Source organism: Falco punctatus (genome assembly GCF_963210335.1).
Source record: "Falco punctatus genome assembly, chromosome: Z".
Taxonomy (NCBI): Eukaryota; Metazoa; Chordata; class Aves; order Falconiformes; family Falconidae; genus Falco; species Falco punctatus.
This window is the reverse complement of record NC_137586.1, coordinates 1,013,068-1,039,004: the sequence shown is the minus strand read 5'-3', so window position 1 is coordinate 1,039,004 and position 25,937 is coordinate 1,013,068. Positions and strand designations below refer to the sequence as shown.

The following is a 25,937-nucleotide window of genomic DNA, read 5'->3' as shown; positions in this document are numbered from 1 at the left end:
GCAACTAGAGCCAAACGCTAGACAGAGGAACCCTAAGGTCTTAGCCTTCAACCCACTTATTAGAACCAGGATTTACTGTGACTTTGTGCAGCAGAGGATTAATGGAATGAATCACCTTACTTCCCCTTAAGATTTGCCTAGGCATGTGATTTGTGTCTGCTAAGCTGGTATAATGATGAACAATCCTTTTTATTAATGTGGTTAAAAATAGAAACTGCAGTAAGACCTTACATAAACTAGAAGTAACACGTGCCAACTCATGCCCAAATCCCCCAGTGAGCTGTTTCAGTCTATGAGATGTTGGCATCAAACAAACAAGTTGACTGTTTTGAGAAAATAGGAAAACACAGTATAAAGCTACTCTGGTGCTTTTCTCTAAATGCTGTGAGTACAAGGTCATGACTTTCCGTTACATATTTTTCGCACAAGACAATGTAGTACTTTAGATACATGGGGGTGTGGGACTATCACATGCACATGGGCACCAACACGCACACGCGTACCCAAACGCCTACACACGCATGCGCACACACATGCACACACACTGCATTTCAGAGTACTCTGGCTGGGGATGACCAGCCTTCCCAAGCAGCCACGTGCAAGACCCATATGCACCCAGCTGCTCCGCAGATGGGGCAGTGGAGCTGGGGACAACATTACGCCTCCTTTCTGCCCTCTGTGTCTGCACAAACTGAGACACAGCCCCCACCGCCACCTGCCAGAGCATGACCTGACCCTCCGTCAGGCAGGAGGGGTGGGTGCCACCCCACAGAACCTACTGCCACAACTCTACTCCCCTCTTTTACTCTGGTAGTGTAATTTCATCCTGATTTTACCCTTAAACTGCACTTTCCCAGTTGCCGCCTTCATCTCCAGTGTAGTGATGACAACTCTAACACACAAAGGACCACTGCCTCTTTTCCCCCCAGGAATTTTAAAGGGACACAAGACACCCCAGCACCTCCACTTACCCTGTCGCTGACTCTGATGCCTTGGACTTCATCACATGGCCAGGTGACTCCTGCCACTGATTTCTTCAGGAGCTTGATGTGTAAATGCTCTGGATGCTCTGGATAGATCTCCCCTTTATTTGCAGTGAAGGTTAACCCCTCTTTGTCCAAGACAAGATGGAATGGGGATCTATGAGGATCAGAGACCATGGTGGGTAGACTTGAGTATGAAGAGCGATGCCCTACTACTGTGTGCTGGAAGACCAACAGTGGGGTATAACCTCCTGCACGGCCCTCAGTCATCAGCCCAGGCCGCAGAGCCTGGGGGGAAATTTTCAATTTCTGATGGTAAACAAACCGAGAGCCTTTTGGGACAGAGCAGTTTCCATGCTGAGCCCCTTTTCTTGCTGGGTCACCATGGGGGCCAGGGGGTGCTGCGGAGTGGGGCTGAGTGAGGGCACCCAGAGGCAGCCCAGGATGGTCAGGCAGGGATGGGATGGGGATGTCAGCTGCAGCACGGTGGGCTGTGGTGGGGCTGGAGGCCATGCTCGCTGAACCAGACTCTCCGGGCACACCAGTATGGGTCTGCTACCACATGGGCTTGCATGGTCCCAGGCAAATGAGGGACACCAGAGTCACAGCTTGTAAATACAGATAGTCCTGCAAAAGCCAGCAGTATTTTCAGGACCCTAATGCTGTTTTGAATCCAGTGAAGCAGCTCTGAACATCTGAGCACCTCTCTGAAGCATCAAGACATGCCCCTGTGCCCTTTCCACATGGGCTCTGGCACCCAAATTGTGCCCTTGGGCACCATCTCTCACGAGTCTTGCCTGAAATAGAACAGGTGGATGAAACAGAGGAGGGGTTTACATCATGCCTAAAAGAAAATGTGCATTAGCCCTTGCAGATTAACACCACGAATAGCCATAACTGGTGAAATGCTTTTTCAAATGCTTTCTTACTGAGCTGTATTAGCTGCTCATGAGCTATGACGGACTGAACCAACCTAGAAAAGCTTCCCTTTAAAAAAAATCATATTAGAAAATGTGACAGCTTTTCTTTAAGTCTTGCCTGTTCTTAGTAAGTTTTAAGACCAAATTAGCAATGCAATCATGAGAAAAAGAATTGGAGACTTCTCCAAGCTGTCAAGTGCATTTTACTGGATGATTAATTGGCAATGCTCTGGCCAACCCTTGGGTCCTGCTAAAGGCCATGCCCCTTGACTTGCACCTGCCACTGTGCGACTGATTGCAGAAAATGGATGTCTTCACTTTTTCTTTTTTTCGTTGTTGTTGTTGTTGTTGATGTTGTTGCAGCTGTTAAACTGCTTTAAGGAAATCTTATTTATCTAGAACAGAAACTTGAAATTCTCTAATCTCAGGAGGATGAAATGAATGTAATTCTGTCTCAGACTGACTTAGGGAAGCAATATTTTAGGATCTTTGGGAAAGCTGTGATAATTGGACATGATTTTGCGTTCCTTGTGTGTGAGCTTGAATGTTTCTTTGTTTTCATGCCTCTCATAGCCTCTACAAGATGCCTTGTGACAGCAGATAGTTGGTGTCTGCCCTCAAAGGGCCAAACACAGCCACCCAGCTTATGCAGAGGAGCACCAGGCTCTGCAAGTGCAGCAGAAAGGTGGGAAAAGGAAAACAAACAAATTACCTCTGGCATGCAAGGGGGAGAATCGAAGGAAAAGAAAGCTGACTTTTGCTATTTAATTTTTAGGCAGCAAACAAGGCTACAGGGCAAAGGCAATGCCAGGCAATGCCACGCTATCAGGGGTTATTCACTAATCAGGAGTGATTCACTAATGGGGAAAAATCTGGGGAAGATGGGACAGGGAAGAAGTCCTCAGAGTTCCCCAGGGAAACGCAAGCAATTCCAACAACTTGATTTGGCCAATAAATATTCACAGAAATATTTTGGGTGTGTTCAGACTTGATGTCCTTAATGACAAAAAGAAGCTCCATTTCCCTGTGTGGCTGCTGGACACGATCCCAGGCTGTTCCTCACACACAGCACGTCACTCCTGAAAAGCCACTTTGCCTCCTGCTCTTCCTTAACCTCATGTCTGTCCCCAGATCCTGCCATGAGAGAGATAAAAAATGAGCCAAACAGGTGTCAAGGGACCACATGCAAACAAAACCTCCCAAATAATCATGCTATTTTAGGTGAAGAAAAGCACAGCTAGCCAACAAAGCATCACTTTCCTATGCCTTCATGCCAGCTGCCACACAGAAGTGAAGAAAGAGACGGGAGCGACCCTCAAACTGGCAGTCCAAGCCGCTGCTTCCCTGGATGGCTGTGTGTACCAAGCCCTGCCCTCAGAGGGGTGCTCCGTAGGCACCAAAAGGCACCTGCTGGCCCGGCCATCAGTGGCACAAGCCCAAATACATGTCCAGGCTGCCCTTGCAAGTGTGTGAGCTTCACCGCTGTGCACATACCCAGCCATAGGTCTTTCTTTTTTTCCTCTAGGAGGAAAGGTCCTTCACTGTATTTGAGCTCTAATCACTTACTGAGCTGTATTTTAACATTTAAAAATACTGTTTGAAGAATGTGGTGTTAGAATCAAAGCAGGTTTAGGGTGACGGATGTGAAACAAATATGCACAGTAAACAGAGAAAATACAAGTCACTCTGTTGACTTCAACTCACACTAAGTCATTCCTGTGAGACACGTCAGTACAGCCACCGTCTGCTTTCCTTCAGCTTCTTCTCCTGTTCCTCTGCTGAATTGTTGCCCCTTTCACAGCTGGGGAAGAGTAGCTCCTTGAGGAGTGAAACTAGCAGTTAAGTGGCCTGATGATGAGATGCATACTGAACTGCACGGATGCTCTTCTGCTGTCTTGGGACGATACTTCTTAGGCAATTTTTTACTGTGTCAAGGACATCCGACACATAGACAGACACAAGGTTTTAGCAGCTGCAAAAGGCCCAGTGTATAGAACTGTAATATTAGTATAGTGGAAGAGATGGCTCGTTATTGCGATCTTGGTAACACTAAGTGTTATTTTCTAAGTGGTATTTTTTCTAAAAAAATAACCAGCCAGAAGATAAAGAAATGCTCTTTTAAATCGCAGGCATAGCCCATAACATGTAATGTGCTGACGTCTCTCGTGTGTGCTGTCACGTTAGCATCCTGAGTCGCATGCCGAGAAGCTGTTCCAGTGGGAGAACACCCTGTGCTGGGGGGTCTCGGCCTCACTGGGAGGGTGTTTCTGGTGGCCCCGCCTGGTGATCACTGAGGGGACAGAGGACGCGGCATTGCCCATTTTAATGTAAAAAAACATCCACAGCTCATGGCTGAGGTAAAAAGCGGGGTGACTTCTGTGGTGCCCTCACCTGTGAGGAGAGGAAGGATGGAAGGGTTGTTCACAGGCTTTTTACTTCTAGGAAATGTTTTGTAGTATTTCTCAGTCCCTGTGAGGCTCAGATGCTTCTTTACCCATGGATATCTTAGATTCTCATGAAATACCGGGAGTAGAGAAGCTGGGACTTTAAGAACAATGCCTAATATTGTAAAGACTTGCAATCAACTTGTAAGAGTTGGAAACACTTACAGTCTATAAATAAATCCTCCATAGAACCCATATGCAGCTACTGTATTTTAAACCTCAGGAGACACAGAGAAGGCAGTCCTGGGAAGTGTGAGCTGCTCATTAGCACAGGAGCTGAGGGGAATGATAATTTCTGTGTTCCTTCCCCACTGAGCTCTGTAGCCAACACGTCGATCCAGCCTGTCCGCTCCCACCCAGGTGCTCCTCGCCCAGTGTTGGGGTTGACACGGGTGACAGCAGATAGCTGGGATGTCTTCCAAGGCAAAAAGCAATGGAAAAATGCAACACCTTCTCCCTGTTTTATGTAATTAATGTAGAGAAAACACTCCAAAATGCTTTGCATCCTTTGATCACCCCAGACATAAATTGTCCCTTATCCTTATTTGCCCTTAATGGGAATTTTCTTCACAAATGTTTTTTCCTTAGAAAATAGCAACTGAATTGCATAACATAGATGTGAGCATATGAATGACTAACAGTACAAGTTGGCTCCCTTAAGGTCAAAGAATAAATAACTGTCACTGGAGCTGCAGCAGAGATATTAGCTGGATTCAAAGGCAATTTTCCTGTTGTAGGCAAAGAATGAAAAGAAAACACGGTATAAAGGCTGCATAATGCTTTTGTTCTGGTTAAGATGGGGGTAACATGGTTCCTGGACATATCTCAAAAACTCTTCTTCCATATGGAAGTTGCTTTGAGACCCTCTAGGAGAGATGCCTCTAGAGAGATGTAACAGGAAGGATAACCCCATGTTCCATAAATGGCCCTGAGATATCCTATAAATGGCTATCAGTGCAGAGCATCTATTCTTCCTCCCTCACATGTGGGGTTACATTTCACTCTCACTCATAATACAGTGCAACAAATAGAGAAATAATGGAGAAGTTAACGTTGGTCCTTTAAAAGTCAATTTCTGTGTGCATTTAACCATAAAAGCAACATCTGCTCTGCTAAATACAGGTGTTTTATATCCTTGTCATTAATTGGAGGGGACATTATGTCATCATACATCAACAGTTAAAGTTGGTTGAAGTGCCACTTATCTCAGGTGCTATCATTAATCAGTTCCCTTTCATCTGGGTGCCCACACTGCCTCTATGAGTAGCTACGTTATACCCTTCGAATGTTTTCCTTCTCTTTTTTTTAACTGGTTTTGAATTAATGGCATGGAAATCAGACACACACAGCATTTGCTGAGGGCTGTGGTCCTTACTCAGGCAAAAACCCCGCTGAACATCAGTGGAGTCAAATAAGGCTTGTGGGATCAGACCGGGAACACCGCAGGGATAACTTGCAACCCAGCAATGCAAGAGGCTGTGCCCTGGCATCAGGTTCAGCAGAGCGAGACCCCAGCTCCCCCCTCACCCTGCCATATGACCCACCAGCTGCGCCCCTTTGCTGGCCCGTGCCCACTGCAGCACTGCCGGCCATGGGGTGGCAGGGGGACCTGGGGCTGCAGCCGCCACTCCCCAGCAGCACAGCATGGGAAGAGTGGGGGGAATGCTCTCTGCCTGCACCACCTGGCAGCGAGGAGCAGCCGTACACAGGGCATCACCAGCCTCCGTCCCTCCATCCCTCTGTCCCTCCATCCCTCTGTCCCCCCATCCCTCCATCCTTCCATCCCTCCGTCCCTCCATCTCCAGGGCAGGAGCAAGGCATGCGCCACGCAAAGCAGGGGAAGAATTATATTCCACCCCTCTATCGGTGGCATCTTTGATGGTCATGAGAAGTGCATGTGGAAAACAGCCCATTAGCAAGCCTTAACTGCCAGAGAATTGTAAGTAAAACAAATTGAGTGTGACATAAAAAAGTAAAGTATTGAATGGATTTTCTTTCCGAGAATTATGCGAAGTCAAGTATCTTATTAAGTTCAAGAGAATTACATTTTACATGCTTCAGCAAGAGACATGTACCCTTTAGAAAATAATAATGAACTGCTTTTTTTTTTTTTTGCATTCATTTACATACCTTTGATAAATTACTGTAACCAGATTAGGGAGATAAAATAACTAGTCTATTAATTACAATGATTATTATTTAATAGAAAATGGGATTCTAGGCAACGTGTATGGTAAAAGGAAAGCTTAGCAATGCATTATATGGATGTGGTATTTTATCTTAAAGAGTAAGATAAGTGTCCAGCTCTTTCTGCAATCTAAAGAATATGTTCATTACCTGTGCAAGATTTATAAGTATAATTGAGTGTAATATTTTAAAACTATTTGCCTTATTTCGTCGTACATGGAGGACAAGGCAGAGCCGCTTCTTTAATTAAACTGTAAATTCCTTCATGAAGTTATCTCACAAGGGTTCCATTTGTAAGGAAATTACTTTTTTATTTAAAAAGTTTGCAAAATGATATAATTACAGTCCTGCTTGAACTTAAGTGGGCATGTGCACCAGTAGTTACCTACATGTCTTTTCATTTTATGTCTTATGTAAATCCTATTACACCTAATGCACGTGTGTGTATACACATATTAAATCCATATATACATACCTATATGCATATATATATATTTGTATGCCTACAAACAGATATACTAGCGTGTAATGAATCACAAGCGCTGTCAGATGTGTGGGCTCGGTTCCACCTTGGTCTTGGCCCACATGCACCTCTCCAGGCAGGACACGAGGCAGGTCCCATGCAGAAAACAGTGGGTTCTCACACCTTCCACCCTTGGATAGCGAGTCTTCTGCTTTGCATTCATCCACAGCAAAAAACGGCCTTTTTAAGGGAAGACGTTTTGAATTGTGTCCAAAAATAGGAGACTGCAGTCTGTCATAGTGGAAACACAGGAGAGGGAGGAATGGGAGTTACATACACAATCCTAAATCTGGTATTTTCCAGCTCTGAAATGCCTGGCTCTGTCACTGGGGCACTGATCTTTGTGCATGGATTTTGTATGTGGTTTCTGCAGGCTTTTTTGTAGTGGTTGTGGGGTTTATGATGAAAGTAGCAGAATGTGCTTTATCCTGTGCTATCGGTCCCACCACCACCACTGCTTCTGCATCCACACCGATGGCATCCACCAGGGGCTGTGCTCCAGGGGCTGGCCCCAGCACCAGCACCCTTCTTGTGCCTGTGCCACATGCTGCTTCAGGGACCGATGCTCTCCTGGACCCCTGCCTCTCCGCCCCTGCCATCGTTAACATTTCTTACCCCACCTTTGCCGGTGGGAAGAGCTCAGCCTTTTGTGGCTTGCATGCAATTTTTGCGGCGTGTTTTTAAGCCAAGAGTGAAAATCACAGACTTCTCGTGATTAATACCTCTGCAAAATTGAGCAAACTCCAGCTGGATCGCAAAGAAGCTCTACATTAGTTCAAGAGCATCTCACATCAGACATCAGGAAAGTAGGAGAAAAAGATGTCGAGGAAGTTTTTATAACAGGCACTGATAAGCAACATGAATAGGCTAGTTGTCATCTATTCATTTAATTATACTTATTTAAATAAACTATGCCTTCAAACCTTACAAACCTTGTCACTAGGTAGGCAGGGCACGAGAGCAAGACTTAAAAGTTGGCTAACAACGGATTGCTCGCTGGAGCCGCAATTCATCCTTGCACCCAAGAATGAGAAACAGTTCCACAAGACCACCTGTGTTTCAACTGGGATGTTAAGTTCTCAACCAGGATGTAAACCCCAGCTTTGCTGCCTGCGCAGCAGCAATTTCATACTTTTTATACTTGGTCTACAATATTTATCCTTGTTTATGGACTGTCTCAGTAGTCACACACAGGCGTGGTACCAGGTGAAGGACAGAGAGTCTAAAAGCATCGCTGGAGGTGTTGGTAGCCGCTCACCAGCCCGACAGCATGACGCACGCTCTGGCATCCATGGACTGCACATCCCTTCTTCCTCCCCCTGCAAAACCGCAGCTGCACCCAGGCATGGGAAAAATGGGAATTACCAACTTAATAATTGAAAAATAGGAGGCAGGAGGCTCCTGTCCAAAATCAGGAGAATGTAGTTTTTCTGTTATTTAAGGAATTTCTCAGAACAGCAGTTTTGGAGGCAACTTTCCTTCTGTGTTGCTGACTCGCTCAAAGCCCCGGTGCTGCTGGCTGGGCTGCCATGCGGGGCTGCTGGTGCTCCTGCTCACAGCAGCTTGCGGGGGCGGCGGGGTGGGGTGGGGGAGGGGTGGAATTTTTCCTGAAGTAAATAAAAAGCTGGTTAGAAGAGATGACAGTCACCTCCTAAGTATAGAAACCATGCCAAAAGCTTCTTCTGAGCATCATCTCTCACCGGTTAACATACACCGTTAGCCGGGTACACTTATTTAAATGAACTTTTCCCAAATGAGACTTTTCTGGAGCAAACAAGGGAAAAATATTATGGGGAGCGGGGAGGGTCTCCCGCATCCCCCATCAGGCACAGCATTACCTGCCAGTTTAAAAGTAAATGAAAGATAAATGCTAACATCTGCGACCGCACATGCAATGGTGGCAGGGGAGGCTAAATGCTAAGTAGAGCAAGAGACGTGTCTGGCAGAGTCACCTATGCATAAAATGAAACTCCGCGCAGTGCCCCAGGAGCAGTGTCCAGTCCCCCGCAGTGAGCCAGCCCGCTCCCTGGGGACCCTGCCTTTGGCACCCCGTGCCTGCTGCCCCCAGGGTGCCACCCTGCTCCCAGCCGTGGCCTTCTCGTGCTAGCAGGCTAACCTTGGCTGGTACGTTCTCCCTTCTCCTGCTTTCCGCAGGTCTCTCCCCTGTCTCATCTGACGCTGAAGCTGTTGCCACCTTTTCTGGAGACGGTCTCATGTCTCACATCTTCTGTTTACACTCGCAGCATCTATCATCTGAAGACTTGCTGCCATAACTTCTTTTGGCATATGTCAGGTCACCATTTATTTCTACATTTTATTTTTTTAACAGAACATCCCACATGCTGTGATCAGTACTGCTGATTTATAAAACCCCTGCAACCTCTCTGTAGCTATTTTTCTAAGCAGGTCAGGAAGCAATGTCGGAGCTAACCCTGCCTCTCCGCAGCCGAACAGGGGCTGCTTTTCCCAGCCCTTGGGTGAACTGACATGCAGTTGTTCTTAGCTTATCTGTCACATCTGGTTTCATTCACACATCTCCAAAAGACAGCCATTACATATATTTTCCAGCTCTCCTAAATGTTCCTGCCTTGCATCCAGATGGAGGAAGGGTGAGGTCACACAGGAACATCACTCTCTGACAACTCCTTGATGGGTCTATGCATGGAGGTGCCGGTCTCAGGCATGCTTCTCTTCGGGGTGCTCTTATACTTAAGAAAATAAATCATAATAGCTACTAATTAACTCTCTGGCATCTTTGCCCTACAGTCTATGCTTGCAGCCAGCAGCCAGGCACAGCAACCAGAGCACAGCGATGCTGCAGGCACCGCACCAGCTCCACCTCCGGCTGCTGGAGCCTCGACCACTTACTGCCCTCGCCATGGGGCTGGCCCCCCTAGTGATGCCCGGACCTGCTGAACCCCCTGGGCTGGCTGCCCAGAGGCATGCCTGTGGTCTGGAGGGTCACCAGGAGCCCTGGAGCAGGACCCTGTCCCCATGCTGGCGGGAAGCCCTGGCTCTCCTGTACAAGCACAGGGGGCAGCTGAAGACAGTCGGGTTTGCAGAATAATAACAACCACCTGTCAGGTCTTATTACTCAGATATTTCACACCAGAGATTCGTTATATTAAAGGGCACTGAAATTACTTATGTCAGGTAACTGAATTATAATTAAAAGCTATGTAGATTATTAAAATACTCTTACAGCAATGGGGAAACATAAATGATAACACAGGGCAGCCCCATTACAGAATTAGCTTACCAGCAGAGTTTTGCTTTGATTTGTCATTAAGGGGAATGCCTGCCCTCCCTCCAGCACCCACCGCCTCTCCCTCCAGCACCATTGGCTCTGGCACGCAGCAGCTATGAATATCACGGCTCTGTGCAACTTCCACCAGCAAACAACAATTTAGCATTTGTCCTGGGTGTCAAAAATCCATGTGAACCCCACTGGGTGAGCCTTATGTGCAGTGACAGGGAGCAACACCCACCTAGAGCCCCGCTGATCTGCATCAGCCATCGCTGACCAGGAGGATGCTGCAGAAAGGAAGGGAAGATGGCAGCGTGGCCGGGGGGTGGTGGTGGTGGGGTGTGTTGTTGCTTTTTTTTTTTAGCCTGAGAAAAAAACCCTAAATTTTGTTATATGGTCTTATCTAAACAAACACAGAGATGATGTATATGGACTGAATGGGCTATGAGTTTGCAAAATTATTTTCTCTTTCTTCATTCTTACATATGTGGAGGAGACAGTCATGATAAACTGTAAAACCATATGATAAACAGCAGAGTAGTCTCTAAGCTCACTAGGATTTAATCAGGATGAATTTAATACATTTAATAGGGTTCTGCAATAACTCTCTTGAACCCCTACCACACCACATCCCTGGTTACTGGATCAGAGACGGGAGCCCTGGCTGCTCACAGGGCCCCCGATCACCCAGGTGTGTGACCCACGTCCCTGTTCCCTCTCCCGTCTCTCACTCCATCTCTGCACAGTAGCTGAGTTTCTGCGGGAGGGAGGGAGGGGAAGAGCCCCACGGGTCACCCATGACTGAACCACTTGTCATCTGTTCCAGCCAACCAAGTCACCGACAACAGGTCCTTCTCCTCCTGGCTGCTGTACAACCGATGGGCACCGCCTCATTCAGAACCAGCAAAACCCGCTGCAGGGGTTTGCACGGGGAGAGCAGTAAACGGGGTTTGGATAGCTTCAGTTGATGCTTGCATGGCGCCCAGGTCTTGGACCTGGCCTAGTTTTCTTTCTCTCTAACAAATACATATTGTACGAGCAACTTAACAACCCCAGAAATTTCTCCAAGGAATTGCTAGTGAGCAAGATGCAACAAGAAATAAAAAGTAGTGGTGGTTAATAATAAACCAAACAGCACGGAAAGAACAGATTGCGCTCAATATTACTGTCTTCCCCTAGACTTGGGGGTTTGGTGGGGACTTTTTTGGGTTTGCCGTGGGCATTTTTAGCTGATAGTTCCTGGCTAGGACTATAAATTCATCTGTGTGGAGGTATTTTCCTACTTGTCTGTGCAGCCATTGGGATGCTTCATCAGGAAACAGCAATGCTTGCACTGTAAAGTGCCCACGCAGGCACAGGTGCACGTAATGTCCTGGAAAGGAGATCTGTCTATATCCTGCGTACGTGTTAAGGACAGTTTCTCCATTCAAAAAAGCTTTCTTTGGAAACTGCTATTTCTTCATAGCCAGGTTAAAGCAGCTACATGAGAACTGCAGGACAGCTCTCTTCCCATCGTACTTTCCTGACAGTTTCTACGCCAGCCAGTCACCCCATGGCCACACCAGAGCAGGGCAAGGGAGGACTGTTCAGTTGCAGTGTACCTACAGCAGATCCCCTTCTGCCCATGGGGCAGGACTCATCACTGATCATCGATTATCCTACACGTAATGGCTGGATGTACTTAGTTCCCAGTGGAACTGGTGGACAGGTATCTCTGGAGGGACACCCTTCTGTGTGTCCAAGGTAGGTCATTTTCCAGAGATGTCCATGGATGCCTCCCAGCCAAAGCACATAACCAGGTCATGAGGTAATCCCTTGTGGTGTATTTCGCCAACAAAAACTCGCCAATTCCAGCTGCAGCATGGGTGCTGGGGCTCCTGCACAGCTCCTGTCGGCCCATGTACGGGACTGGCGACATGCATTTGAGCAACCCCAAAAACAAAATTCAGGGGGGCGAGGACCCACCTGGGCTTATCCTGTGAGTTAAATAAGATTTCTTTCATCACATCACTTATTTGCTCCACATGAATCACTTAGCACTGATAATTAATATCCCACCTGCCCACATTGCTGCCCTCAGGGCTGTGCAGGCAGGGTCTCCAGGACTGGATGGGAGCTGCACAGGCGATGGGGACAAGCCACCAACACCTGGTGACAGAGCACTGGAACCCTGCGTGGGAGCTGCCGGGCAGCAGCAAGCTGTCTCCTCTCCTTTCCTTTCCAGCCTCAGCCTGAAACATTTATTAAACTACTGTCACGGGGAATACTTTGCCAGACATCTGTGACCGCCAGGGAGACTGGGGAGGTAGCATCTGCGCAGCATCTCATGTATGACGTAGTGTGCTCGCCCCTCCAGGGAGCTGTGCCTCCCTGCAGCACCCATGGGTGCTTGCCTGCGCCGTGGGCAGGAAAGCAAAGCCGAGGAGGTTTGAGCTGAGCAACAAGCAGGATCAGGGGGCTGGGTGGCCGGGGGTGGCACTGGCTCCTGCCCCGAGGATTGGCTCTTCCAGTCCCTGTGTGTCACCCTCCCTCAGCAACCCTCTGGCATCACCGTCCCATGGGGAAAGACAAAAGTCCCAGTGCCAGCATTCCCTTGCAGGTGGCAGTGCGCTTCCTCTCATGGAGATGTGATGTAAAAACATCCAGGTACTGGCAATCATCCTCTGCATCTGAAAATAAATAGGCAGGAAATCCTTTACTGCTCTCTCTGTAGGGAAGAGGGTGGAAATAAAGAGTGAAACTATTGGGATAGAAGCATGCATATGTGTGTGCCTCTGTGTTAGTTTATATAACGCTTTAACTAACAAGCTATGATCTTCTCCAGAACAGTAGATAAAATGGCAAATGAAATATAGAGCAATAATTCTGACACTAAGGCGAAGTTGCTGGTTTTAATATATGCCTCTCTGCAAGCAAATAGGCCATAACATGACAATAATGAAATATAAATGACCTACATAAAAAAAAAGATAAAATCAGGTAATTACTGAAGCGTCAGTTCTTTACAAAATAATTGGTAATGACCTTTGATAAAGAAATCACTTTTGTGATATTGCTGACAGTACAATTTTCAACTCTGAGAAAACATAGCAGCTGGCTCTAAATCAGGACGAGCGCTTCCGGGGCTCGCCGCGGTGAGGGTAGGCATGTGCTCCTCTGGCCAGAGCTGGAGGGTGCCCCGGGGGTTGCGTGACGTGGCATACACCCATGGGCACCGTCCTGGGGAAGGTGGTGCCACCCTAAGCCATCAGGTCCTGCAGCTGAGCTGGGAGGTGACGCTCAGCATCTTACTCTGTGGCAGCCTCGTGCCGAGGGACAATGGGGTGCTGGGAGCTGTGCATGGCAGTGTCCCACTAAGCACCCAGTGAAACCACCCCATCCAAGCTGAGCAACCTGCTACGGTATTGACATCAGCCCCCTTGAGCAGGAGCTGGACCAGGCACTTCTGGCTGTCCCTTGCAATATGTTCTGTAGAACATCGCTGCCTCCAGGACAAAGCTGGGCGGGCAACCCCTCCATCGCCGTGCCAGGGGATTCCTGAAGTCAGCCCTGCCCTTTTGAAGGACCAGGTCTTGAAGTGAGATGGCATTTGCTTCTTCTCCTCTGCCTTCTCAGACCCTTCTTCAAGCAGGAAATCCTGCCTGGCTCCCCAGCTCACTCTGGGCAGGCTGGAGGACAAGTGTCAGACGGAAATGACTTTTGATCACTTCCAATGTGGTTGAGATTGCAAACAAAAAAAAGGCTGCAAATGTCACATCCGATCTCCCCCCAGAAGATGCTCCACCCAGAAAAAATTCCAAGAAGTCCAAGTGAGGGAAGGAGGAGATGGCAGGAATATCTCAAAGGAGCCGCCTAACATCAAGAAGCAACCATGACTGCTGTAGGCCACCCTCACGTAAATGTGTGGGTGCAGTTGCAGAGCTATCCCCTGGGATTTTAATTTTTCTGCTGATCATGTCAACTGAAAAATAAGGGAATGACTGATGTTGTTAGGTGTGGTGACGCAAGTCGAGGCGGACTGAAAAGAAACACTATGTCTGCGTGGCTGGGTTCGGACAAAATGGCCTTTACTGTTTATACAAACTATTTATATATCTTAGACAGTACAGGTGTCAGACCCTGATAGGTTTTTGTGTCCTTCTTCTTGCTCGCTATTTGCTGTTGCTGTAGGTGCCCATATGCTGCGGTTCAAAGTTCCGGTTCTTCACATCCTGTTTACAGACCTGACAATTTGTGGCTGTCTTAAAGGTACACGGCTAAGTCTTTGAAGTCAACTAACTTGTCTGCAGACCCGCTGCAGACCCCAACAATTCCCCCTTTTTGTTTTTGAACAGCTAGTACCAGGTTTGCCATGTTCTGCAGGGCCCTTGCAAACATGACGGCAACCAAGGCAATAGCAAACAAACAATACTGCCAACTGAGTGAATGTATGCCAAAAAGGCTGACATTCTCTCAGATTTTGGTAACGTGTTGCTGCAATGGGGCACCTAAAATCCATGCAGCACATACCATCAAAATCCTCACATCCATGTTCTTGAGCCAACAACAAAAAAACAACAGTTCCTCTGTTTTGTATATAATGGTGGCAAATTTGACTCACGTTCTTAACTGCCTAACAAACAAGGTGATTTAACTTTTTGATGCTTTCCCTGCTGTTACTTTGAATAAGAGAAGAACCGCTGCAATACGTTCCCATCAGTTCCATATATCAACTACATCATTACCACATGTTGATTTATGCAGGTGTCATGGTCCCATCATAGCCTTTCACTACATTAGCGTCTATGTAAAGACAACTATCGACATTCAAAGTGCAAACAATATTGACTTCTTTTGGGTTAACATTATATAGAGGTAATCAATTACGGAAAATATCAAGACTTTCAGTAAGATTCTTCATTCCCTGCATACATTCACTTTTTTGCACAATGTCTGCAAGTCAGTTTCAAGGAAGGGCACACCAAACAAGGACTGGTTCAGTAAGGAGGCCACACATTAGTTGTTGGGTTGACTGGCGGCAGCAGCGCTCCCACAATCCGGCATGCTAAGCTCGGGCTGCACACAGCGAGCAGGTATCCATCGCAGACCTTCATCTGTAGAAACACAAGCATCACCTCTCCTCCAAGTTAACAATCCATGCGGTCCCGACCAATGCCCGGTACGAGGGTTTTTCAGGGGTACTAAGACACCTTCATGCTTTCTCTAATTGTGCCTCTGGGCTCACTCCCTTCATTCCCTCTTTTTTTTTTTTTTTTTTTTTTTTTAAGTTAATGCCACTTTATTAATAGACTCACACCAATGTGTACCCCCAGCTAAAAATACACAGGCTACACAGACTTTGTTATTTAAAAAGTGATAGGTTAAAACTACTCGTTCACACGCTTCCATCTCATCCTAGTTTCTACTCATATTCCCTTAAGGTTATTTAACTCTTTGCTGCAGGATCTCAGCTGCACATCATTCAAAGCAAGGCCCAAACTGCACACTATCAATGTCAAAACAACCCACTGTCTCTGTTCCGTAAAATTCTACAATTCCTTTTTTTTTTTTTTTTAACAGCAAAATACATTTCAACCACTGTAATACAGTAGATTATAGACAGCTTTTCCGCGTGACAGAACACAGTCACCCTGTTCTGCAAAACATTTTTTTGCAAGTCCTGTACTACTTTCCAAGCAAATTGTGTGTGAACATGAGGATTACCAGCAGCCGCATCTCCTAATACAATAGGATTTGTGTGCTGTGCATCGGTGGAATGAGTAGGAAGATCAAGGAGCGGTCCACCTATCTGTTCTACTAAATCCCAATTCCCATCTCTTAATGCCCCATCTCTTACAGACTGCCAAAATCGCCGAGGGTCGCGCGTCATTACTGTACCACTGGAAACTGGATTTTTACCACCTCCAGCTTCTTCATTGCCAGTGACTGATAATGTTGTCGTAGCTGGACCCCAATCCGGGTTTTCTGCATTTCCATCCTGCGCGGGCAGGGCCAGAGCCGAGGGGGCGGGCAGGGGGGCCGGAGCCAAAGGAGGAGGGAGTGTGGGCTGGCACAAATGTTGGGGGGAGTCAGGGGGGCTGGGATCGGTCCACCGAGGTTTCTGCTTGTCGTCCTCGTCCTCAGAGTTGGTATCGAGTATAAGTTGATGCAGTTGGAGAGATTTAGGGGATTCGGGGCATTGGGGAGTGGCGCCTGGTAAGGGACACAGACTCTCCCCCTCCCCCACCCCCTCATCCTCTTGTCTGCATTCTGGAGGGGGATACAGGGGAGGTTTGAATGATGTACCCTCATTCACATTTTGCTGACTTTTTAAGTCCCCACTTGCGTCTTGCAGACTTTGCAAGCCCCCACTCGCATGTCGCTGACTTTTTAAGCTCCCACTCACGTCTTGCAGACTCTGCAAGTCTCCACTCACATTTTGCTGATTTGGCAAGCCCCCATTCGCATTTTGGTGATTTTGCAAGCCCCTATTTGTGTCTTGCGGATTCCTGAAGCCCCCTACAACATGTCTAAGTAGTCCCCAGGTAAGCAAAAACCCCGACACCTCTTTGTCCCCTTTTTCCAGAGCTTCTGACAGTGTTGATCCTAATTGTCCCAGGTCCACACACTAAGAGCAGTCGCGGGGGACATTTCCACTCCATGTGTTTTGGCCCACAATAAATATCTTTTAACCGAAGCCCATCTAAAGTAATTCCACGCTTCTCTAATACTAATTTCCACATTGATAGCACCATGGTATCTTCTTTAGATAACTTACTCCCCATGCTGTCCCTGGTGGCTCACCTTACCGGTGTCGGGTCCTTCCGGGATCTTGCAGCCGCTCGCTGCGCTACTCCGCTTCACCAGGCTCCGCCTCCCCAGCAACCCGCCGGTCACAGCCCCAGGGTCTGCTCCTGACACCCCTTACCGGGGTCACAGCGGCACAGTCTCAGGGTCTCTTTTTGATACCCTTTACTGGGATCACATCGGCATGTCAGGGTCACCAAATGTGGTGATGCAAGTCAAGGCGGACTGAAAAAAACCCACTATGTCTGCGTGGCTGGGTTCGGACAAAATGGCCTTTATTGTTTACACAAACTATTTATATATCTTAGACAGTACAGGTGTCAGACCCTGATAGGTTTTTGTGTCCTTCTTCTTGCTCGCTATTTGCTGTTGCTGTAGGTGCCCGTATGCTGCGGTTCAAAGTTCCGGTTCTTCACATCCTGTTTACAGACCTGACAATTTGTGGCTGTCTTAAAGGTACACGGCTAAGTCTTTGAAGTCAACTAACTTGTCTGCAGACCCACTGCAGACCCCAGCAGTTAGGAGGATTCAATATACCTCCATCTTACTGGGAAGGAAAAGTAAACCTGAACCACAGGGAGGCCACATTCCTTTTGTCATCAGCAGCGTCAAAGCAAGGGCACAGCTCAGTTTGGCCACGAGCGTAGCCTGAGGGTGGCCAGCAGCAGCAGGGGAGCAGGGCAAGGGACAGAGCTGCCAGCCTGCACATCCCTGCGAGGCTCCTCGGTGTGGGCTCCCACGGCCCCGGCTCTCCCTGCTGCTCCGCGTCTTCCCCCCACTGCTGCAGATGATGCAACCAGAGCAGCATGGAGATCATATCCATCACAGGAGGCTGGAGCTAGATTGATATTAGAAAAATTCTGCTCCGATTCTTTTGATCCCTTAAGAAAACCCATGTGGATGTAGAATCATAGAATCATGAAATCATTTAGGTTGGAAAAGACCTTTAAGAGCATTGAATCCAACTGTTAACCGAGCATTGCCAAGCCCATCACTAACCCATGGCCCTGAGCACCGCACCTGTGCATGTTTTAAACACCCCCAGGGCTGGTGACCCCATCCCCTCCCTGTGCCAGTGCCTGACAGCCCTTTCGGTGAAGAAATTCTTCAGTGAAGAACTTTTTCCTATTTAACATATAATATTTTTCATCTTCAACATTTTCCCAGATTAGGAAATGAACCAAAAGTGATGTTATAAAGATGCACAGACAAGTTCATACGGGGGGTCTCCTGTCTCCGCTGCCCTGCGTCTCCCTGTGAGGATCGGTGGGTGCCTCAGGGCCCAGGTGCAGAGCTGGGGTCTGCTGCTCAGGGGTGCCTCTGCCTGCAAGGACAGCTGGTGTGGACAGTTGTCCTTCACGCTGGACGTGTATGATGAAAAGGGGGAGGTGGAGGCTCTCCCACCTGGGGCTGTGCTGCCCCGAAAGCCCTCACTGCTGGCCCCAGCCTCTGCCGAGATGCTGCCCCCCAGCTGCCCACCCTGAGCGTGCCAAGGGGGCTCGTGTGCCCAGGGAGGGGTGCAAGGGGCCAGGCTTGGTGGCTCGGCTCCTGCTTCCCACCAGGAATCCCAACGGCGAGGGCTGACAAAATGCAAATGTGCCACAAGGCTTAATAACAGCTGCTGACCAAACAGGTGCGATAAGATCAGCAGATTTCCTGAAACATGGTAGAGCAAAAAAATAACCAAAATAATAGCCCAAACTCTACTGAAACCATATTCACAACCACTGAATCTCTCAGCTTGATGTGACAAACCTTGCAACACACCCACTCCCCTTCCCTTCCCCCAAGCAAAGGGGAAAAAAAAAAACACTTCACACTTTTTCTAATACCAGCTGGTTCATTTATATTGCAGAAGTTTCACGAGACAGTTACTGACAGTGATATACTAAACACAGGTTAAACCCGCCATGATTGCAGCCCCTGTGTGTGCAGCGAGGAAATTATAACATTTGCATGAAACAGTAAGAATGGCACCATGGAAAACCTATTTAGGGGCACCCCAGCCAGGGGCCACCCCCCTCCCTGCAGAAGCGTGAGGGATTCCTGTACCCTCCCAGCAAATTCACTCAAATTCCCTGGATGCCACCATGCCTCTGGAAGCACAGGGCGTTTCCCGATGCACAGAGCAGCCCACAGGCTCTGCAGGTGACACTGCAGCCCCCTGGGTGCCAGCTCACTTGATGGGACCCATCCTATGAGCATCCCCTCACAGTGCCGGTACCCACTGACTTGGCCACATCTCCTTTGGCTGTGGGGACACCAAAGGCCATCAGAGAGGTGGTCGCCCTACCAGAGTTACTGTTCTCCAACTCAAATTCATGTTCCAGCATTTTTGGAAAAGACCATTGAGTCTTTTGAATGTGAATACAAATAAAAATGGCTCAACAACCTCCCTTCCCCTTAGATGAACATTTTTTTCATTTTTAAAGGGCGTTTCACAATATTACTATTCTTCTCAGAGTATTCTAAAAACTATGATGTATGAATGATGTATGATATTAGGAAAAATGTCTTGACCAAAAGGGCTGTCAGACACTGGCACAGGCTGCCCAGGGAGGTGGTGGAGTCACTAGCCCTGGAGATGTTTAAAAAATGAGTAGATGCAGCATTTAGAGACATGGTTTGGTGGTGGGCTTGGCAGTGCTGGGTTAATGCTTGGACTCAATGATCTCAAAGGTCTTTTCCAACCTAAGTGGTTCTCTGAAGAGGTGGGCAACAAGGCCTGTAATGCTTTGATTAAAGCCATACAGATGGCTTTATGGATATATGCAATATATTATCCATGATATTATGCAATACTAACAGCACACAAGGATAATCCTGCTGAATGGGTGGCTGTGACCCTTTCAAGCTTCCCAGATCTGATACTTTATAATAAAACCTTGCTCTGGTAAGAAGGAATGAGGATGGCGAGTGCCGGCGCCTAAGAGAACTGCTCAACTTTGACGGGGCGACAGTGATGGGAACCGACACCAGAAGCCAAACGCGGTGCACAGGTGGTGACTCCTGGCACTCGGTGTGCCCAGCACTGGCTGTGGGACCCCCAAGAGGGCTCTTCTGTCCCTCGGAGCCTTAACCTGCTACAACAACCATTGAATCCAGATGTGCCCAGTTCTGTGACAGCCACAGGCATTTTGGTACCTTATCATGGAGCTTTGTCCACACCATATCACCTGCAAATCTCACAGGTTTGGCTGGGACCTGCAGCCACCTGTGAGCAGTGTGGTGGGTGGCATGATGAGGCTCTCAACCCCTTCTGTCCTTCCTTTGCCTTTTCCATTCCCACCTGGATTCCCAGCCTCCAGCACCCAGGCAAACACACACCATAGATGACCACAACCAGGGCACTTTCAGGGAAATGCAATGTTGTATTTCATAGCTGAACAAACACCAGGCGCAGCATGCTGCAAGGTGGCAAGGGGCACAAACCCACCCAAGGGACCTTGGCAAAGAAGGAAGAGTTTAGTGGAAAAAAAAAAATTTGGTTGCTAAAAAAATGTGGAAGAAAAATTTTCTTCCTGGGGATGGAAGAAACAACTTGCCTTTTGACTCCGTGCAGCTCCTGTGGCTGCGGAGGTGTCCCTGCTGAGAGCAGAGCATGTCTTTTTTGTGCCTGCAGCCCGCAGCTTCCAGACCAAGTGATGAAAAAGTTCCAGGAAAATCAGATTTGCAGATGTGTGCTCTTCATTTGTACTCAGAGATGCTCCCAGTTCTCCACTTACGTGCCATCTACAGGTTAAAGAGAGGGAATGCTTAGCCATTCAAGCAGGCTTTTTCTTTTAACGACCCCTGTTTATTAATTTACAAGCTTTACATACAGACCCATTCCATAGTGCTGCAATTTGCATGTTAATATAGAAGTTGGTATAGTTTTTGAGCCACTGCAGCTGGAGCGGTGGGTCTGAGTACGAAAATGGCACTCCGCGGCTCTGCAGGGCTCTGGGAGAGAGCGGCTCCGGCTTTTGTTGGCGCAGGCAAGCACAGCACAGTTACAACGGCACAGGGACCAGTCGGGCAGGGTCTGGTGAAGACAAGTGTCATCAGCAGAGAGCTCTCTTCATCACATTTCAAATTGCTTTCCCAAAAGCCTCAGCAAGCCTGACTACCCCTCGGAAACCCAGCTGGTTAGCGCTATGTGCTAATTGCTTTTGTGCAAATGTCTGTCAGCACCGGGATAGGACCTTCCACCCGCCTTTGCCAGACGCAGTGCCCAGGTGCCTTCCCGTAGGACGGGGGAGAGCCCAGATCCATCTCCAAAGTGCTGAAGCTGGGGCTGGGCACTGTGGGCACTGCCGGCACATGGCTGTGGGGCAGCAATGGGGCCTTGGGGTGGGCTGGAGGTGGGTGGCAGGTGCAGCTGCACCAGGTGCTGCATGGTGGGCAGCCACACCCCACAGCACCATGAGTGCTGCTGGGGCACGTGGCATAGCCCCGCTCCTGGGCATGGTGGCTCTGCTGCCATCATCGCCATCGCTACTACCTGGTGTGCCTGGGAGATGGAGAAGAACAGCTGAATCCTGCATTGCCAGGAGACAAATGAAAATTGGCAAATTAGAGATGCACAGAAATTCTTATTGGAAAAATACCCTTTTTTTAGCACAATCTCAGGGCTTGATGGGTCTTTTTAGTGATTTAGGAACAGCCCAGACTGGAACTTCTGAAAACACACATAGAGATACAATCCACCTCCAGAGGTATTAAGTGCCTAATAGATCCTACAGCTCATCTGTCCCCATCTAAAGAATTCATTTTTCACACTTTTCCAATTCAATACATATTTTGAAGTCTAAGATGCTTTTACTCCAATTCCTACCCCAGCTTTGTCTGGAAATTAGGAAGTTCACCAACTTTGTGATCTGCTGCTTCTGAGTGCTGCAGCCCCATTCCCTAAGACAGTGAAGGGCAGGAAGGATTGTTCACGTTTCCTTTCCAAAGGGGGAAAAAAAGGAAAAAAGGAAAACAGGTGTTTTAAAATTTTCAAGGTGCAAACTAAATTACAAGATGCCCAGGAGCGTGCAATAGCATTTCATTGTTTGAGTTTGGAATAAAAGACAGATAATTAGGAAACTGGGAGTCTATTAATTTTCCAAATTTACTCATGCAAGAAGCACTGAGCTATGGTGATATTTGCTTACCTCATCATTATGCAAAAATATATTAGCTAATTATTTTGACTAATGCAATTAAGATATGCATATTTAGCATAAACTATACAATAGAAATGTTACAGTCAGCAATTGCCGGGTTGCACTCATGGGCAGCAGAGAGGCAAAAGTCTCAGCACAGTCTCTGATGGTAAACCATAATATTGCTCCTATTCTGCCCGAACCGTTATTATTAGTTCTGTTGCAGTAATTAATTTACTTTACAGCATGACGAGGTGACACAGTTAGCAGCAGTATTAATTTTTGTTATGAGCCACCTGAAGATGTCAGCTTTTGAGCAGCAGAGGCTGCGCCTTTAGTTGCCTAAATCAGTGGCAATGCAGTAACTCTTCCCGGGCTCCAATTAGGACCCTCAATAGCTCATTCCCTGGCTCTTTATTTTGCATGAGGCCAACTTGGTACCCACCTGGGACTTCATCACTGCCTCCAGGGTGCTGGCAGTGGGGCGGGAGGGGTCACAGCCCCCCATGCTGCTCCCCAGAGCAGAGGAGCAGCAGTGGGCTTTGCCCAGACCACCAGCTTCTCTTGGCCCGCTCTGGCACAGGTGGTTCTCTCCTTTTCCACTGCACGTGCCTGTAAAGCAGGAAGGGAAACTGCTCGGGATGTTCTGTGCAACGCCCTGGGTTTCCTTGCTGAACACCACTGTGCTGGGGGCATGTTTCTTTGGGGTGAAATGCGTAATTCCAACCCCCTAGACTTTCCCCGCCTTTCCCCACCCCAGAACAAAATCCCACTGGGAATTGGAAATGGAATAATTCTGGGCGAAGGTGGATAATTCAGTATTTTGCTACTGTCACATGTTGTCCACAATAAAACCTCCTCTGGCGTGTGGGGAATATGTTAGCAGAGCTTGGGATTGCCAGTACCCCCATGTTTCCCACTGGTTCCCAGTGTCCCCCTGCTCCCCACATCCCCTGCCCTGGGGTCCCCATCCTCACTGTACCAGGCTGGCCTTGCAGCCCCATGGCCCCCCCCCCGACTGGCCCCCGCTCAGCCCTGCACACCCCCTTTTCCAGCATCTCAGTGGGCAAACATGGGAACAGGCAGTGCTTGAAAACATCGGCTCGTGAGGACCCTGCCAGGAATGCCGGCTTTTGGCCCACAAAAATCCCCGGCTCCCACCCCAACAGGTCTCCCGGGGTTGTGCCATGTGCCGAGCGCTGGGTTGGAGAGCCTCAGACCAGGCACGTGGGGCCAGGGGGTGAAGGAACACAGGTGGGTTGAGGAATGAAAGGGCTCCACTTCCATAAATTGTGTAATGAGCAAGTTGCTTTCGGAGGGCAGGAGGGAGCAGACTCTGGGATGGAATCCCTTTGCAGCTGTGGTTTCCCTTCCCTCTTCCAGCTCAACCAACCTTGGCGGAGACTGAAGCAAGCATCCAGGGGATTTTTCCATACCTGGTAGGCTTGCGTGGTCCAGATGTGATCAGCCCAACTCGGAAGCAAGTCTCAGCAGTGCTTTCACCACTTCAAGGCACCCTGAATGCCCAAGGCACTGTAGAAAAGCAACGCTGGGCAGGGAAAGAGGACCAGGGATGGGAGAAGAGGACACCTGGACTGAAACCTTGGAAGGTTTGGGTACCTTCCTTCTGCTGCATCTCCAGTTTTGCTCAGCACTGGCTGTGCTTCCAGTGGAGTAATTTTGGCTAATTTTGCACTAACCATGTGGACTGTCAAATGGCTTCTGCTGTATTTTGTTGCCCTTTCAAATATTTCTCAAAGAGTAGGCTGTACCATCTGGTGGACAATCTGCCTGTGTGTGCAACAGCAATATACCTAGCGCAGCGCCGAAGGGCCTGAAGCACCCAGGGCTGCTCGGCGCCGGGCGAAGGGAGATGACGGCATGGGTGCTGGGGGGCTGCTGGGGCTGTGTGTGTGCGGAGCCGGGCTGGGGTCTGAGCCCCCACAGCAGCCCAGCTCAGGGCACCCTGCGCTCCCTGCAGCAGCCCCCTGGCAGGCTGCATGGCTGTTTCCCTGCTCCTCGCTGTGCTTGGGGAAAACAGAGTGGGGGTTTCCCCTAACTGAGAACTATTCTCCTGCAACCACATCATCAAGTTTTAAACCTCTTTCATTTCCTTTTTATTGATTTATTTTTGCATACTGCACATTCACAGTTACTGCTGACTCCACACACTTCTCCCTCCCCACAGCACGCTCCGATAGGAGTTGCCAGACAGGTTAGAGAAGGCGGATTATACATTGCTGATGGTATATAAATCCTCATTTATATCTTGCCATGGGAAGAACAGGATGGTCTGTAGGAAAACCACTCAATTCCTTGTGGATTGGTCTACATTTTGTTATCAAAAGCAAAGGGCTCGAGGATTGTAAGAGGAAACTAGTAATATCAATGTTCATCTCAAAATATATATATCAGCTAGGTGGGCAGGATGATAGTGTTAAAATAATCACCTGAACCATAGCAGGTCCTCTCCCTCGGTCCATACACACACACCCCTACATAATATACATGTCCATATATAATGCGTGTGTAATATCTGTAACACACAGGTATCAGTTAGTCAGAAACCACCAAGGAGTAACAAAGCTAGCAGGTACAATTTAGTCCCTTTGCTGAGTTGCTTTTAAACAGCACTGTCCTCTGAAGGCTGTCTCCCTTTTTACACCCTGGAATTTGTTCTTTATCTCTGAGAGACCCAAATGCACCCAGGCAAACGCAATAGGTTTGGTTTGTGTTTTAGTGCCGGCCTATGAGTGGAAAATAGGTGGTGCTTCTGTAAAAACATTCTGTGGGTCTGTGTATTTCTCTTGCATGCTCTAGGCATTTTCAAAACAATGTTACATGCAATTTTTTGTCTTGGGATGCAATACTGAGACAACCTTCACTAGCCAGAGCTTAAGGAATTGGGGAACAGATTTGCAGAAGGGGTTTCCGCCACAGCAGTAGGGAACTCGGCTCTAAAACTTGAGGCCACAAATAGCAGCTCTAAGATTATTCATGGTTCAATGGCTGGCAGGGTTTGCCCCCTCCCCAGCTGCTCAGGGAAGGAGGATTCCTGGTGTCACCAGTGCGGTTGGGGCTCAGCATGGGATAATGCAGGCAGGGGTGTGCAGCCTGCTCAGGGCTCCGGCCATGGTGGTCCTCAGGCCTTTGGGAGCAACATGCGTTGGTTTCACAAATGAGATGTCTGAGCCCTCAGTTCCAGGGTAAAATTCCTCCACAAAGCACCACGATTCCAAAATCTCATGTTCCTAGAGTCCAGCCCAGACATCAGATCAACGTAGAAAATGAACAGCCCTGCTGCTGGGACGCCTTCCCTGGTCACAAACTGCTGTCGGTGGTAGGTCACCATTTACACCCCCAAACCTGCACAGTGCAATGCCGGCGGGGATTGTGAAGGGCTGTGGCAGCTGCACACAGCAGCTCCCCCGCTCCCTGGCTGCACTCAGCACGTGGCTGCTGACAGCAACAAGATTTTCATCTTATCTGGGTTTACAGAATTTTTGTGCCACGGTAATACAAAAATTCCCAAAACAAAAGGGAGCATTCCAGGAAATGCTCAGGAAGGTCTCCTGGACGCTGGTGATCCTACAGACACAGACACAGTGATGGCTGCTGCCCTGGAGGGAATGCAGAGCTGTTGCATGAAACATCAAGGACCACCACACTTCTATCTTCCACTGCAGGGAAAGCTGAGCCTTATTCACACTTACAGCAT

At 48.3% G+C, this 25,937-nt stretch overlaps 1 long non-coding RNA gene across 1 annotated transcript; it reads right to left on the bottom strand.

Moving 5' to 3' along the window:
• Positions 1 to 14,354: 14,354 nt before the first annotated feature.
• On the bottom strand, positions 14,355 to 25,318 carry LOC308056480. The gene is made up of 2 exons (XR_013924848.1): positions 17,088 to 25,318; positions 14,355 to 16,422 (listed from the first exon to the last, which is right to left on the bottom strand). It is a non-coding gene; the product is annotated as an uncharacterized lncRNA (long non-coding RNA).
• Positions 25,319 to 25,937: the final 619 nt, after the last annotated feature.